This window comes from Pholcus phalangioides, unplaced genomic scaffold, assembly GCF_987345545.1.
Source record: "Pholcus phalangioides strain wild (caught in Gottingen) unplaced genomic scaffold, Ppha-v1.0 ptg000011l_1, whole genome shotgun sequence".
NCBI classification, from domain to species: Eukaryota; Metazoa; Arthropoda; class Arachnida; order Araneae; family Pholcidae; genus Pholcus; species Pholcus phalangioides.
Window position 1 is genome coordinate 49922874 of NW_028301604.1, and position 15485 is coordinate 49938358.

A 15485-nucleotide genomic window follows, 5' to 3' on the forward strand; every position below is an offset into this window, starting at 1 on the left:
CATTTCGGGCTTAAGCTGACATTTAGTAACTGTCATGAAAATTAGTAAAAATGCGAATTTTCTAATTTTCATAAATTTGGAAGCTTGTCATTTATGAATCATAACGATCCGGATGCTAATTAATATAGTCATTAATTAACTAATTAGTCATTCAAATTCGTAAAAATTAGTAAAATTGCGAATTTACTAATTTTCATAAATTTGAAAGCTTGTCATTTATCGATCACAACGATCCTGATGCTAATTATGATCGTAATTAATTAACTAATTAATCATTCAAATTACTAAAAATTACTAAAAAAATTGTGAATTCACTAATTTTCATAAATTTGAAAGCTTTTTATTCATTAATCACAACGATCTTGATGCTAATTAAGATCATAATTAATTAACTAATTATTCATTCAAGTTCATGAATTTTTCTAATTTCCCACACGCCATCGAGTGCACATGTTCCGGATATTTTAATTATAATTGGCAGTATAACTTTGTGATTATAGCTCATTTCGGGCTTTTTTCACCTCGACAACAACCAAAACCAATTGGAAAATTTTGGAGAATATGTTATTATACAGTTGTGATATCGATCGTAATAACTATAATTTACAAATTCTGAAAATCATTGATTATGATTCTCTTGGCAAATTCATTGAATTTAATGTATAGTAATTTTGCCAGATAATGTTTTTTGAAATAGCCAAAAATCTTATTCCTATTAATTATCTTTAAACGAATTTCCAATCAAAGTTGGTTTAAAGAATTATTCTCTAAATCACTGTCATTCCTTAAACAGCGTGGGTTCCAAGCGCAGTGGGTAGGAGTTGTTCCATTTTATTTTATGCAATTTTTGGAACTGATAGAAATCCTGTGTGATAAAAAAAAGAGTCGGTCAGATTCAATATCAACACTACTTGTCTGAACTATCCTGTATGAATACCTTTTTACTCCTTTTTTTACAAAACAGGAAGCAGACAGTGTTATCTACTCTACGGGAAGTTTTGAAGCTCTTTTAAAGTGTGCTTTCTTCTGAATATTTTGAAAGGCCTCATATGAGTCCTTATCTTTTTAGCACTGCCCCCCCCCCCCCTTCGAGCGGCGTCTCGAACTTATCCACCGCCCGGGACCGTCGTGAGACAGTTTAGTTTTATCCGAGGATGATGTTACTTTCTGCTATTCATATGAAGTTTTTTTAACAGCTGGCTGATACGAAGATATATGTAAATTCATCTGCCCTTGCAGGGAATCGAACCCACGTCTTTTCACTTTCCAGGTGAACGCCCTGGACCACTAGACTACAAAGGCAACGACTATCTCAATCTTTCCTTGGAGCTCGTGTGCACTGAACGAGACCGTACATGGACGGTCGGACCTAACTCAGGCCAAAGCTCGCAACTGATAACCCTGCCACCAGATGGTGACTTATCCGAGGATGATGTCACTCTCCACTATCAATACCTTCTAAAGCAGAAGGTGTTGCCACTATCCATACGAAAGTCTGATGGTAAGATAAATCCGGGAAAGAAAATTCAACTGGTCTTGCTGGGAACTAGCCAACTTCCTCTCACTTGCCGGGTGAGCATACTAGACTACAAAGTCACCGAATCCTCTTTCCTTGCAGCTCTTGTGTGCTGAACGTGACCGTACATGGACGGCCAGACCCAACATGGACTGCTGTCAAAACTTTCGTAGCAGAGAGTGACATCATTTTCGGATAAATTTCCATCTGGTAGCAGTGTTAGAAATTGTGAGCTTTGGCCTGACTTAGGTCTGGCTGTTCATGTACGGTCCATTCAGCACACACAAGCTCTAAGCAAAGAAGGATTCGTTGGCTTTGTGGCCTAGTACGCTAACCCGGCAAGTGAGAGGACGCGGGTCCCCGCAAGGGAACTTGGATTTTCTTTTCTGTATTCATCTTCCAGCTGTCAAAACCCTCGTAGTAATAGCGGCGAGAAACATCATCTTCGGCTATATTAATTATCAAAGCCTTTGCAAGTAAGAAAATAAAAGCGTTAGCGGGAGGGGGGAACACCAAAACTATTCAAGTGCTTCAGGGCCTCCAAACATCTTAATCCGGCCCTATTAAGGCCCTACACACGCTCAGTTAGGTGCTGTTTTATTAATCTTCTCTTTCCCTCTTAGAATGTGCCAGTCTTAAATGGATGGACTTGAATTGTGTTTGGGACATTTTTGCAGTGGAACTGGGAGGTATGAGTAGTGCGACCTACTTGGGACCGTCCTGTATTTCCCGGAACATTCCCGTATTTTCACGTAACTTTTGCTATGCCGACTTTTTCGTAAAAATGCTCCGGTTTGATGATGATAATGACTATAAATAAGAAAATTCATCTCACATATTTGTCATCATTTTATCATAACTTTTTAGCATTCAGTAAAAGAGTTTGCAAAGATGTCACAGTTTTTATTTGGCAAACAACTCAAAAAGATAGAAACAAATTTTTTTGATTTCATCGATAACTGCTTCCATAATGATAGCTTGTCTACGGATTTGAAATAATACCAAAAACAAGCACAATACTTCTTTCGTTCTTAACTTCACATTCACGCGCGAATCTAATTTTTCCATAACGAACAATATAAAAAATAAAAACTTATCACAGGTGGAGTTCCCTCGATGAATACTCTCGAATACCCTTTCTCTTTCAAAAGTTGTTTTCCAAGCATTTCCATAAATTCTGTAACTGTAAGATTTTTCTTTGGCGGACCACAGCAAAAAGCTTCGGAGGCCACATGTGGCCAGTGGGCCATGTGTTGAAAACTTTTTAGCTAAAGCCTCCGAAGAACACATGAAAGAAAAAATGAACAAGTGGACAGCATAAGTGAGCGTAAACATTCCAAAAGTGACTGTTGGGGCCCAGGAACCATTGTCGCCCGACGACTTTTTGCCTACTTCGGGCATTTGCCCAGCTCTAACGAACTTTTAAAGTAGCCTACGGTTCAATCCCGGTCCTGTTTGGTACATGTGCAAAATGTGGCGACGATCGGCTTCCGGCACAACTCCCTAGGTAGTAAATTGCTCATGGCGATAGATCTGAGTTGTGCTCAGTTTAAAAAGAAAGTCTAAGTTAGCACGCACAAGTATCTGTCTCAATATTAGAAGGGATCTGTCTCAGTATTAGAAAGGATTCGCTTAACTCTCTACCAACCACACCATAGAAGTTTTCACACCACACAAAGAAGATTAAAGCACTTCATGCATACTCCCTTGAAAACGACTTAAAGATTTCAGGAGCAGCTGATACAGATTACCGATCAAAATCAGCTACAGCAGCATGCTACAAGACTGTTGGAATTAATAAACATTAACTGCAAGACTATCTTAGATTGTAAAAACAACCCACTCATAACCAAGGGGTATCAAATGGTGGACGGAGGATCTCAAACGTTAAAAAAGGGTAAGTACGGGCCTTCGAGAGAAAACTAAACCGTATGAAGAGGACTGGACAGGATATTCGTGACACTATGGCCTCCTTTCGAAGGGCTCGAGCACTCTTCAAACGAGAAGTAACGCAAACCAAATCCAGCTCCTGGAATAGGCTCTGCACGCAAACTACTACGGCGTATGTATGCCCTATAAGGCAGTATTTCGGCCCAGGTGAACGCAGATGCAACTTCCAGTGCAGTCCAGCTCCACACCAAAAGATATAGCAGAGCAACATCTAGCAAGCCCTTTTCCAGAAGTGTGTACATCAATACCGATCCAAAACGACCATCTGGACATCTCTTGCATAGCCACTATTTGAGGAACATGAGATCTTTCGAATAATACAGGGTGATTCAGAAAAGATGGGAAAAGCTTTAAGAGGTTCACAAAGAGTTATAGGCAAAAAAAATTTAAAAAAGTATTTTACTCTCAGTTCTTAAAAGATTTCAGTCACAATTCGGCAGCCGATAATTTGAATACTTCGTCCCATTACGTTGATCTCCAATTTGGGAAAGGTGCTCGAAAAACTTCTTATGCAAAGATTCTCCTAACTATGTTGAGCGGGGCGGCCTCTTTCATCCTCTTCAATTTGGTTTTCGTATGGGTCGCTCAACGGATGATGCTCTTCATCATCATCTAATGGAACAGATTGAGAATAGGAGGAAGGAATATTTACTCACAGCCATTATCTCCCTCGGTATTAAGAGAACTTTCAATTGTGTGCGTCATGAGGTAATAGCTGATAACCTCCAAAGAATGTCTATTCCTCTTCAGCTAAGAAAAATTTTGTAGGACATTTTCTCGGTGCGCACCTTAACTCTTAACACAAGTACAGCACCAGCATCCAAGACGTAGGTTTAAGGTTACCCCCCAGGGCTCATGTAGTGGACCCGTTTTTTGGAATAGTGCATTCGAGTCATTACTTCGACTCCAGTGCGCCCCGGGGGTCACAGCCTAAGCCTTTGCCGATGATTACCTTCTCTTGGTGTCTGCTAAGGAACCCACTGAAATTACAGCCTCTGCCAACGCTGCGTTGACACAGATCTCCGAATGGTTACAACAAAATGATTTACAAGTGGAACAATCTAAATCATCATTTCTCTGGCAAAACAAGAGGCAAAAGAGTCCCACTATCAAAATTAACCGGGAACGAATTAAGTTTGCCAAAAAAGGTCTCAAAATTTTAGGAATATGCTTCGCCAGCAAGCTTATTTTTTTAGCACGCGCACATTACTTAAAAAACGACCAATACGCTGGATCATTTCAGACGATTATTGGGTGCAGAGTGGGGATACCAACGTAATCATAAGAATACTCTACAGAACTGTACTGTATCGAAAGATTTCCCTTGGGGCTCCCATCTGGTTTTCTTCTCCCCACTGCTCGGTTCCTGGCAAATGTCAGAAATGGACGTGATTCAAAGACAAGTTCTAATTTATATCACGCGAGCATGTCGAACCATAGCCACCACTGTTTTACAGATTGCTACTGTCAAACCTTTAGTAATTTGCACGAATTTGAATCACTAATAAGTTAATTAATTACGATCTTAATTAGCATCAGGATCGTTGTGATTGATAAATGACAAGCTTTCAAATTTATGAAAATTAGAAAATTCGCATTTTTACTCATTTTCATGACAGTTACTAAATGTCAGCTTTTACCAAAGGGCTTGGTAAAAGCCCGAAATGTACACGTTTTCAAGCGTATTTCGGACTTCTCCAGCTCGACACACACACACACGAATATGAAAAATATAAGCAAAAAAATAACATTACAAAATCCAGAATAATCAAAAATTTTCAATTAATTGGGACCCCTGTTTAACCGGGTCCCTGGTGGCCTATACCATTCTACATTGAATCTGGATTCGAAGTTGGCCCGTGAGCTTTGTGAAGAGAAAGTTTTTTCTTTTCTCTAGAAACTAATGAGGAACGTATATTGGAAATTCAATTTTTGATTTTTTTTCCAAAACTGACTTTCAAAAAGGGCCAAAAACCTCAATGTAAATTCGATCGAAATGAAAATCTGGTGATCCGAGCGAAATTTTCGATTTTAATTTTTGTTGTATTAGTTTTCCATAAGATTTGTAAGAATTTTAATTATCTTGAAGAAAGTCATTTTGTAGGTAAAGTTATTTCCTCGACATTAATCTTGATTAAGAATTAAGCAAAACCTATCGAATTTTGCTGCTTATAATCCGCAGATGCTAACTTCCCTAGATTGAGGGAAAAAAGGCACCATGTATAGTCCGCAGCGCAGCGGTATATACAAGTATAACTCACATGAGAAAATTTCATTTATCAATATAAAATCGCTCTCAAGGAGGAAGTGGGGGGTGTTGTTTAACACGGGTTTGTAGATAAAATGCCAATTTTTGTACTGGCATGTACCCAATCTATAAATATTTAAAAAATATATGTTTTTGTTAATAAATTTTTAACGTAATTATAACTAATGAAACCTCTTTCGGAAAAAAAATAAAGCCGTAGATAAAACGCAGTGATTTATCCGTACTAAAGCCAGTGCCGTCTTAACGCATGGGCCCATCCACGACCTCCTATATAACCTATCTAGGTGGTCGTGGCTTGAACCGTGGTATATACATCGGAGTGGATTTAGCAACTGAACATTACTATTGGCCCTCGAATAGAAAGAAGTTGGCCACCCATGATCTAATGGATTAATTTAATCTCCACCACCTCAGATGATAATTAAATAAATGTATCATTAATGTGAACCATCAAATCCAGTGATGTGATATGATAGGGTTTTTCAAAGTGTGCGCCTTGACTTCTAGGAGCGTCCCGGCGGCGTAATTCCATACTGTACATAGGATTTTTAACATGGGATGCGCCTCATTGGCTAAGATTACTATTACGTCACTAAATCGTCACACCCGATCGTGACTTCGGAACTCGATGTAATGCGCATACGCGACATATTTATTGGTGCGCGTTTTTCCGGCGATCTAGGTGTTATCTAGGTGGTCGTGGTACGGCCCGGGAGCCTCGAAAGGAGAGGAGCCTCACAAAAATGAGAAGTGGTTGAAATTTTCAAGAATTTTCCAGGTAGGGCCTCAAAAACATCACTTGGCCCGGGGGCCCATGATGCTCTTAAGACGGTCCTGACTAAAGCCACTTCAAAGTTAAGACTCTTCTCATGCAACTTCGATCCACAATAAGATATCCATTCCGTCTTTTTGTTTTTATTTCAACATAATTTTTTTCAACTACAATTCAACACAGTTTGCCGAAGTTGTAGCCGATCAAATGGCCAGGAAATATTCGGTAAAGGTTGCATCACGGGGATGGCCTGTCCACGTTTTCCACAACTTCCTAGATCTCACTATAAAAAATTTTCTGTATTTTGTACAGAGCAGTACAGAGAAGGCCAGAACTATTTTTCGAACGCAGTTTCTCTAAACATGTTCGTGAGCCATCAAAAAAAAAAAATTAATAATAATAATGAATAAATAAACGAATCTGATGTCGGGTAACATCAAAATGTGGTAACAAAGCTGTTGATTTTTGCATGGACTGTGCAATTTCAACATGCGGTGAATGTGCAAGAATAATGAAAAAAAATTGCTACTTCCAGAGAGAGAGAGAGCGCGGACAATTTTCAAAAACGGAATTCTCCACAGCAAACTCTTTTTGCCGCTCTTGATTTCTACATATGAAGACAATTTACTTGGACCTTCCTAATTGCCAATGTCAGTACACCAATTAGTGGAGCAGATTTTCTCCATTATTTTGAATTTCATAAATGATGCAATTGGGGCATTTGAGACCTTCGAGCAGTAATTATGCATCACCACTTCATATGGTTCCAAAAAGGGATAATTTAGAATGGAGACCTGTAGGGGATTATCCTGCTTTAAATGCCCAAACATTAAAAGATAAATACCCTATTCCATGCATAGCCGATTTTACTGCTGCACTGCAAGGTTCAAAAATTTTCAGCCATATTGACGCCCCTCATAAAGGTTTAGCATCAGATTCCAGCTATTCTGATTCCAGCTAGCTCAGATTCCAACAGCTATATGCACACCATTTGGATTGTTCAAAAGTACGAGAATACAATTTGGCTTATTCAACGCATCCGCAACTTTTCAACGTTTCATCGACGAAGTCACTCGAGATTTACCGGGAGTGTAAGTTTTCGTTGATACATCTAAAGACAATGAGGAACATTGTGAGCATTTAAAAGCTTTATTTTCAAAATTACAAGAATATGGTTTCTGCATAAATGTTTCGAAATGTGTACATTTGGCACATCCACTATTGACTTTTTAGGTTTCCATCTATCCGAAGAAGGAATTCAACCTCTTCCAGACAAAAAATTAAATGTATAATAGATTTTCCCAAACCAACTACCTTAACTCAACTGCGTAGATTTCTTGGAATGTTTAATTTCTATAGGTGTTTCATACCCAAAACTGCACATATACTTGCTCTCTTAGTATAATTTTTGGAAGGACGCCAAAATAAATGAAATCTGGTTCTAAAGTTTCCACTTCGAGCGAACAACTTGAGTGGAAGGAAAATGCAGAAAAGGGGCGGTCTTAGAGCATTGCCGAATGAGAATAGGCACCAAAACACGTTAGATATATATTATTAGAAAAATAGCTTTAAGATACGTATTTAAAAAAATAATTATAAAATATAAAAAAAATGACCGAGATGAGGAAAGAAATTGGATGTTTGAGTGTGTATAATATAATATTTTTTTCGAAATTCATTCTCGTCTTCGCCGCGATGGGTGCTTTTATCGCGCTCCGCTTGCCGACCGATTGCAGCAGTTTTATCCGGAACCGTTGCCGGGGAATTACAGAAGGATTATCCGTCGGTGCACCATTTTGTGTTATTCTTCGTTCTCGTGAGTTTTACTTGCGTGTTTTTTATTTTTGGGTCATATTCTGCGGTGTTTTCTTTATTCTTCCAGATTGTGTGTTTAATTTACTGTATAGTTTGATTTTGTCACCGGATATCATCGTTGGATTTGCGAGATAAGTGTGTTTTTTTTTATTGCTCTCAATTTTTTTAATTTTTGTTGTATAATTTCGATCGACTTAAATTTTTTTTATCGCTCTCATTTCATTTTTCATTCTACTTTCACCAGGTTTGTGTTTTCCCCGCTTCTTTGATAAAAATTCGTGGGGTTTTTGGACGTTAGTGTTCGCAAACGGTATATACTTTTTCCCGGGTACTCTCTGTAATTTTTGTTTTTTCCATTTGGCCCTATTGTTTTAGTGTTAGTGGATAGAGATAGTTAGCTAATTCCAATAAGTATAAGTTGTACTTTTTAGCTTAATACTTCTTTTTTGTGTGTGTGTGACTTTTTTTTTTGTATTCTTTATATACATATATAGTTTCTTCTTCGTGATTTAGTGTTGAGCATTTTATTTTACTTAATTTTTTCGTGTAATCGGTTACGTATATTTCGTATTGTAATATATTTTACGTTATTTTAATTTCCTGTTAACGTTTCTCATTTCCTATTTTTTAGTATTTTTATCTAGTTTTAGCAATAGTGACATGAATGTCGCTCTCCACTTGTTAATACAAGATATACAGAAGACTGGATGTTGTGAAGATATTTATTATTTGAGATGTTAATTTTTTAAGGAAGGAAAAAACTCATCTCTGCCTCTACCGGGAGTCGAACCCGGGTCCCTCGATTGCCGGACGAGTGCTCTGACCACTAAGCTACAGAGGAGATAGAGATTTTCCTTCACTAGAGCGTATATATGCCGAACGGAACCGTGCAATGGACGGTGCAACCGATCAGCTAATAGCTCATGGTCGTCCATGAGCACTCGTCCGGCAGTCGAGGGACCCGGGTTCGACTTCCGGTAGAGGCAGAGATGAGTTTTTTCCCTTCCTTAAAAAATTAACATCTCAAATAATAAATATCTTCACAACATCCAGTCTTCTGTATATCTTGTATTAACAAGTGGAAAGCGACATTCATGTCATATATATATAGCTATCTGGTGGCTCGTCGTCCATGAGCTATTAGCTGATCGGTTGCACCGTCCATTGCACGGTTCCGTTCGGCATATATACGCTCTAGTGAAGGAAAATCTCTATCTCCTCTGTAGCTTAGTGGTCAGAGCACTCGTCCGGCAATCGAGGGACCCGGGTTCGACTCCCGGTAGAGGCAGAGATGAGTTTTTTCCTTCCTTAAAAAATTAACATCTCAAATAATAAATATCTTCACAACATCCAGTCTTCTGTATATCTTGTATTAACAAGTGGAGAGCGACTTTCATGTCATATATATATAGCTATCTGGTGGCTCGTCGTCCATGAGCTATTAGCTGATCGGTTGCACCGTCCATTGCACGGTTCCGTTCGGCATATATACGCTCTAGTGAAGGAAAATCTCTATCTCCTCTGTAGCTTAGTGGTCAGAGCACTTGTCCGGCAATCGAGGGACCCGGGTTCGACTCCCGGTAGAGGCAGAGATGAGTTTTTTCCTTCCTTAAAAAATTAACATCTCAAATAATAAATATCTTCACAACATCCAGTCTTCTGTATATCTTGTATTTTAGCAATAGTGTTAGTATGCCTCGACCTCGACTAGTGTTGCGTAGAACTTACGACGGGAGGTTTCCCTGATCTAGGGGTGGGGGGGGGTGGTAGCAGATAGTTTCAATTGTAAGGGGTGTTTGGATAGAGCAAAGTTGGAACTCAAGGTCGAAGCGTTACGGGAAAAAGTTAGGGGCCCGGTTATAACGGAGCCACCTGTTGATGAAGAAGCAATCTCCACGAACAACGACAGTTTGGAGGGTGAATGGGTGGTCGAAGATGAGGTAGAGGGGGATAGTGATATGGGTTTAATCATCGGCGATTCTATAGTTAGGGAACTTGGAAACAGAGTGTGTAGGGATTTTCGGGGTTTCGAGCGCTGTTGCCTTCCTGGGGGGAAGATTAGCAACGTTCGAGACGTTTTTCATCACCGAAAGTTGCCCTAGAGGATGATTCTGTGGGTGGGAACGAATCAGGTAGGAGCGAATATAAGTGAGTCTCTATCAGAGTACCGAGATTTACTATTATCCGCTGGGGGGGGGGGTTCAGATGTGGCAGTGATTCCAGTGCTGTCAAGGGATAGTAGGGGATATAGGAGTAGGATCCACCAATTCAATTTAGGCCTGAAGGACATTTGCTCCCCACTTGGGGTCACGTTGTTGGAGCTTCCGGCATTTACTGATAGGTGGCTCCGTTGGAATGGGATCCATCTGAATAGGAGGGAGGTCTGGGAGATTTACGATAGGCTTAGGTCATGTATTTTACTCCCAGACCACGTAGTCGGGAATGCGTGTTAGTTAATGATAATCACAACAGTAGTGAGGAGGAATTACCCACCTCTGATTTGGATGGCCTCCCGATTGACAATAAATCACAGGGAAAGTTAAAATGTGTGCTAGTAAGTGCCAGGAGCTTGGGTAATAAGAAAGATTTTTTAGAAGCTATGATAGTTGTGGAGAGCCTGGATATTATAGCCATTACAGAATCTCGGGCAAAAGATGGGGATGAATCTTTCTTACACATCTCAGGATACAATACTTTTTTGAGAAATAATATTTTGAGTAAATTGTAACACAATTGACACGTTCAAAAAGAAATACGATAAACATGTTGGGGTAAATCGAGAAGCTATCCATACTTAGAATAAGACAATCATAAGTATTCTTATGGGCATTGTATAATATTTCATCATGTATATATATTGCTTGCAATTGCAGTTTTAATTGGGTTGCTCTATTTTAGAAATATATGACATCCATATTTTTTATGGGCATCTTTTTCTCAGCCAATTCGATGGGCATTTTGCCTGTTGTGGCGTTGTATTTCTATTTGTATTTACATTTGTATTGAAAAGAAAAGAATCGATGGGTAGTGCACCTATATAAACGTACAGTACATAGCGATTTTGGTCACATAAAAATACACACACTTGAGCTCTTTTCTTTTCGTTTACCCCTGCAGGAGATTTTGGGGGGAAGACACAACCTTCACCCGCTTTTGTTGTGCTGTAAAAAATAAAAATAATGGAAAAATCGCCCTCGGTCACCCAGTTTTTCTGCTAACAAGAGCAAGAGTGTTTTCCTGTGTTGTGGGGATTATAGAAATTGAAGGTGTTTTTTTTTATGTCGGAAAGAGTTCAACCAGGGGCAGCTCGGTGGCACTGGTTGTGCTATAGAAAGGAATCAAATCCGAAGTGAAAGGGCGAAAAAAAAATTAGGAAAAATTATTCGTGACTGCTGTAGGAGGGCGCCAAGTCTGAGGTAGAAAGGGCGAAAAAAAGTTAGGGGAAATTATTTCTGCCCCTCTAGTAGGAGCGCCGAATCCGACATAAAAGGGTGAAAGAAATTACAAAAAATGATTTCTGCTCACTTTAGGAGTGGTGACATATCCGAAGTGGAAATGCAAAAAAAAAAAAATAGGAAAACTTATTTGTGCCCTCTCTAGGAGGAGCACGAAATCCAAGGTAAAAGGGCAAAAAAAATTCGACATGTTATATGACAAAGTATCGCTGTTCCTTTGAACGCATCAAAACGAAGCGATCTAAACATTCGATTCAAACAATTTTTTAATTGGGGGAGGTCAGGGGCACAAAAATGGGTCGCTCGTGTAGAGATTTTGTCTAGAGCCGCCCCTGAGTGCAACGTATGTGTGTCGACTTAAAAATTGTACAAACCTTACATACACAACTGAGGAATGTTTCCGGAGTTTCATGGATCTTGTTCCAGGTACCCGGTGAGTAATGGTAAAGCCTCCTATGATGCTCCTGCATGGCCCCCCACATGCTAGTGCCGGGCCCCCAGGCCAGGGTTTTTCGCGGGCCCCCTACCCCCCCCCCCCCCGAAAAATTTTGTGCACCTCCCTTGAGAAAAGATTATGGTGTATTTTTTCAGTAAAAAAAAAAAGAAACCCCTTTCGGGAAGAAAAAAAATGTTGAATCCCCCCCCCCATGAAAAAATCCTACATATGATACGGCATTTGTATATGTAGCAAAATATCGCTACAACGATAATCGATAATAAATACATCTACAATGATATGTTTTCAAATCTTGTTTGGAATTGCCTGGCTTAATATTAAACTCTCAGTACAACGACATCATCTACTTGCCGCTGTAGTGGTCGAGTGGTTATAGTGACGGACTCGCGATGCGAGGATCCGGGTTCGAACCCCACAGTGGTGGTCGGCTGAAGTTGGTTTTCTGTGGTTCCCAACTTCAAGGCGCAAATGCGAGCCGATCTCCCCGTTAAAAAGTCTCGCCACAGAGAGCAACAGTCCTACAACGATAAATCATTCAATCATAACACTTCACTAATAGTTAGAAAAACTGGTGGCAGATGGCAGCACTACACATGACAAGCATTACAGAGAAACAAAAAAAAACTTCACGTCAGGTTTCACTACACGTACAATCCCGCATGTACCGATTCGTTGGGGGTTCCGCGGGGTGCATGTGTGGTGTAGCAGTAGTAGGTAGGGCCTCCAAAAAATGGCTCGGGGATCCATGATGTTCTTAAGTCAGCCACCTCGTTGGGCAATTTGCCTGTTGTGGCGTTGTATTTGTATTGTATTGTATTGTATAAACGCCTCTATAACCCGATATTCTTAGGAGAATTTTTAAATCGCTACCACAATATTTTGCACTAAATGATCACGAAAGCTAACGTTATTTGTATTGTTACACTATGTGTACGACACACAAAAGCACTATGCGGTAAGCTTCTGTACAGGGACAATACACATCTAAGTGAATTTTATAAATTAATCAATTACAATTTTTTGTAATGAATAAATACATAAAAGCGTATTTTCCGATAATATTAACAATGCCCATATAGAAAAAATGACAATAGCATAAATTTGATCACACGTGAGGATAATGTTACCTTTTTAATCCCTCTACCACAATATTTTTTTTTTTGGTCCGTAGAATATTGTTATATCGAGGTTTCACTGTATGTTTAAACTAAATAATAAAATATAATTGTGTGTGTGTGATAAATATTATCACATTTCAAGATATGATTATGTGATTTGTATATAATTTTACGCAATAAAATAGAGCTCCCCTATGGGCCAGTTAAAAGAACGAATTGGTTAGGCGATATGGTTTTCTCATAGAAACTTGTGATTGCCATAGGCGTATTGCCATTTTCACGAGGGTGGGGGTTACGTTCTTTTTTCCTGCAATAATTTTATATTAATTTTCCCTATAATCTCGGCTCTGGGGGGGGGGTTAGAACCCTAAACCTCCTTTGCATACGCCAATGGTGATCGCGATCCATGGTCGGCAGCGCCGCAACTGGGGGGGGGGGGGGACAAGCAGGTATCTTGGCCCAGGACCAGCAGAGTGCGCAAAATTCACCTTTTTATAGCCTCTTCTTCAAAATTACGGGGGGGAGGGAATGTCAAAATATGTGCTTACCTCAGCTGATCAAGCATTTAGTTGCGGCCCTGATGGCTAGTGTTCAATGTCAAAGTCTCTCGATTAACGATAATACCTCTATTATGGTATTTTTCTTCGTCCGCAGAATATCGTTATATCGAGATTTCACTGCAGTTTTATCATGCATAATACTAGCTACAATACCCGGCGCAAATGCGAGCCGATCTCCCCGTTAAAAAGTCTCGCCACAGAGAGCAACAGTCCTACAACGATAAATCATTCAATCATAACACTTCACTAATAGTTAGAAAAACTGGTGGCAGATGGCAGCACTACACATGACAAGCATTACAGAGAAACAAAAAAAAACTTCACGTCAGGTTTCACTACACGTACAATCCCGCATGTACCGATTCGTTGGGGGTTCCGCGGGGTGCATGTGTGGTGTAGCAGTAGTAGGTAGGGCCTCCAAAAAATGGCTCGGGGATCCATGATGTTCTTAAGTCAGCCACCTCGTTGGGCAATTTGCCTGTTGTGGCGTTGTATTTGTATTGTATTGTATTGTATAAACGCCTCTATAACCCGATATTCTTAGGAGAATTTTTAAATCGCTACCACAATATTTTGCACTAAATGATCACGAAAGCTAACGTTATTTGTATTGTTACACTATGTGTACGACACACAAAAGCACTATGCGGTAAGCTTCTGTACAGGGACAATACACATCTAAGTGAATTTTATAAATTAATCAATTACAATTTTTTGTAATGAATAAATACATAAAAGCGTATTTTCCGATAATATTAACAATGCCCATATAGAAAAAATGACAATAGCATAAATTTGATCACACGTGAGGATAATGTTACCTTTTTAATCCCTCTACCACAATATTTTTTTTTTTGGTCCGTAGAATATTGTTATATCGAGGTTTCACTGTATGTTTAAACTAAATAATAAAATATAATTGTGTGTGTGTGATAAATATTATCACATTTCAAGATATGATTATGTGATTTGTATATAATTTTACGCAATAAAATAGAGCTCCCCTATGGGCCAGTTAAAAGAACGAATTGGTTAGGCGATATGGTTTTCTCATAGAAACTTGTGATTGCCATAGGCGTATTGCCATTTTCACGAGGGTGGGGGTTACGTTCTTTTTTCCTGCAATAATTTTATATTAATTTTCCCTATAATCTCGGCTCTGGGGGGGGGGGGTTAGAACCCTAAACCTCCTTTGCATACGCCAATGGTGATCGCGATCCATGGTCGGCAGCGCCGCAACTGGGGGGGGGGGGACAAGCAGGTATCTTGGCCCAGGACCAGCAGAGTGCGCAAAATTCACCTTTTTATAGCCTCTTCTTCAAAATTACGGGGGGGAGGGAATGTCAAAATATGTGCTTACCTCAGCTGATCAAGCATTTAGTTGCGGCCCTGATGGCTAGTGTTCAATGTCAAAGTCTCTCGATTAACGATAATACCTCTATTATGGTATTTTTCTTCGTCCGCAGAATATCGTTATATCGAGATTTCACTGCAGTTTTATCATGCATAATACTAGCTACAATACCCGGCGCAAATGCGAGCCGATCTCCCCGTTAAAAAGTCTCGCCACAGA

General features: G+C 39.5%; 1 protein-coding gene and 1 non-coding gene across 2 annotated transcripts in view; both read right to left on the reverse strand.

The window, feature by feature from the left end:
• The window catches only part of Sesn (Sestrin), a 228774-nt gene that overhangs the window by 185851 nt on the left and 27438 nt on the right, over positions 1–15485 (reverse strand). The window lies entirely within an intron of this gene.
• TRNAS-GGA (transfer RNA serine (anticodon GGA)) lies at positions 1229–1302 on the reverse strand. Its single transcript has one exon. It is a non-coding gene; the product is annotated as a tRNA-Ser (tRNA).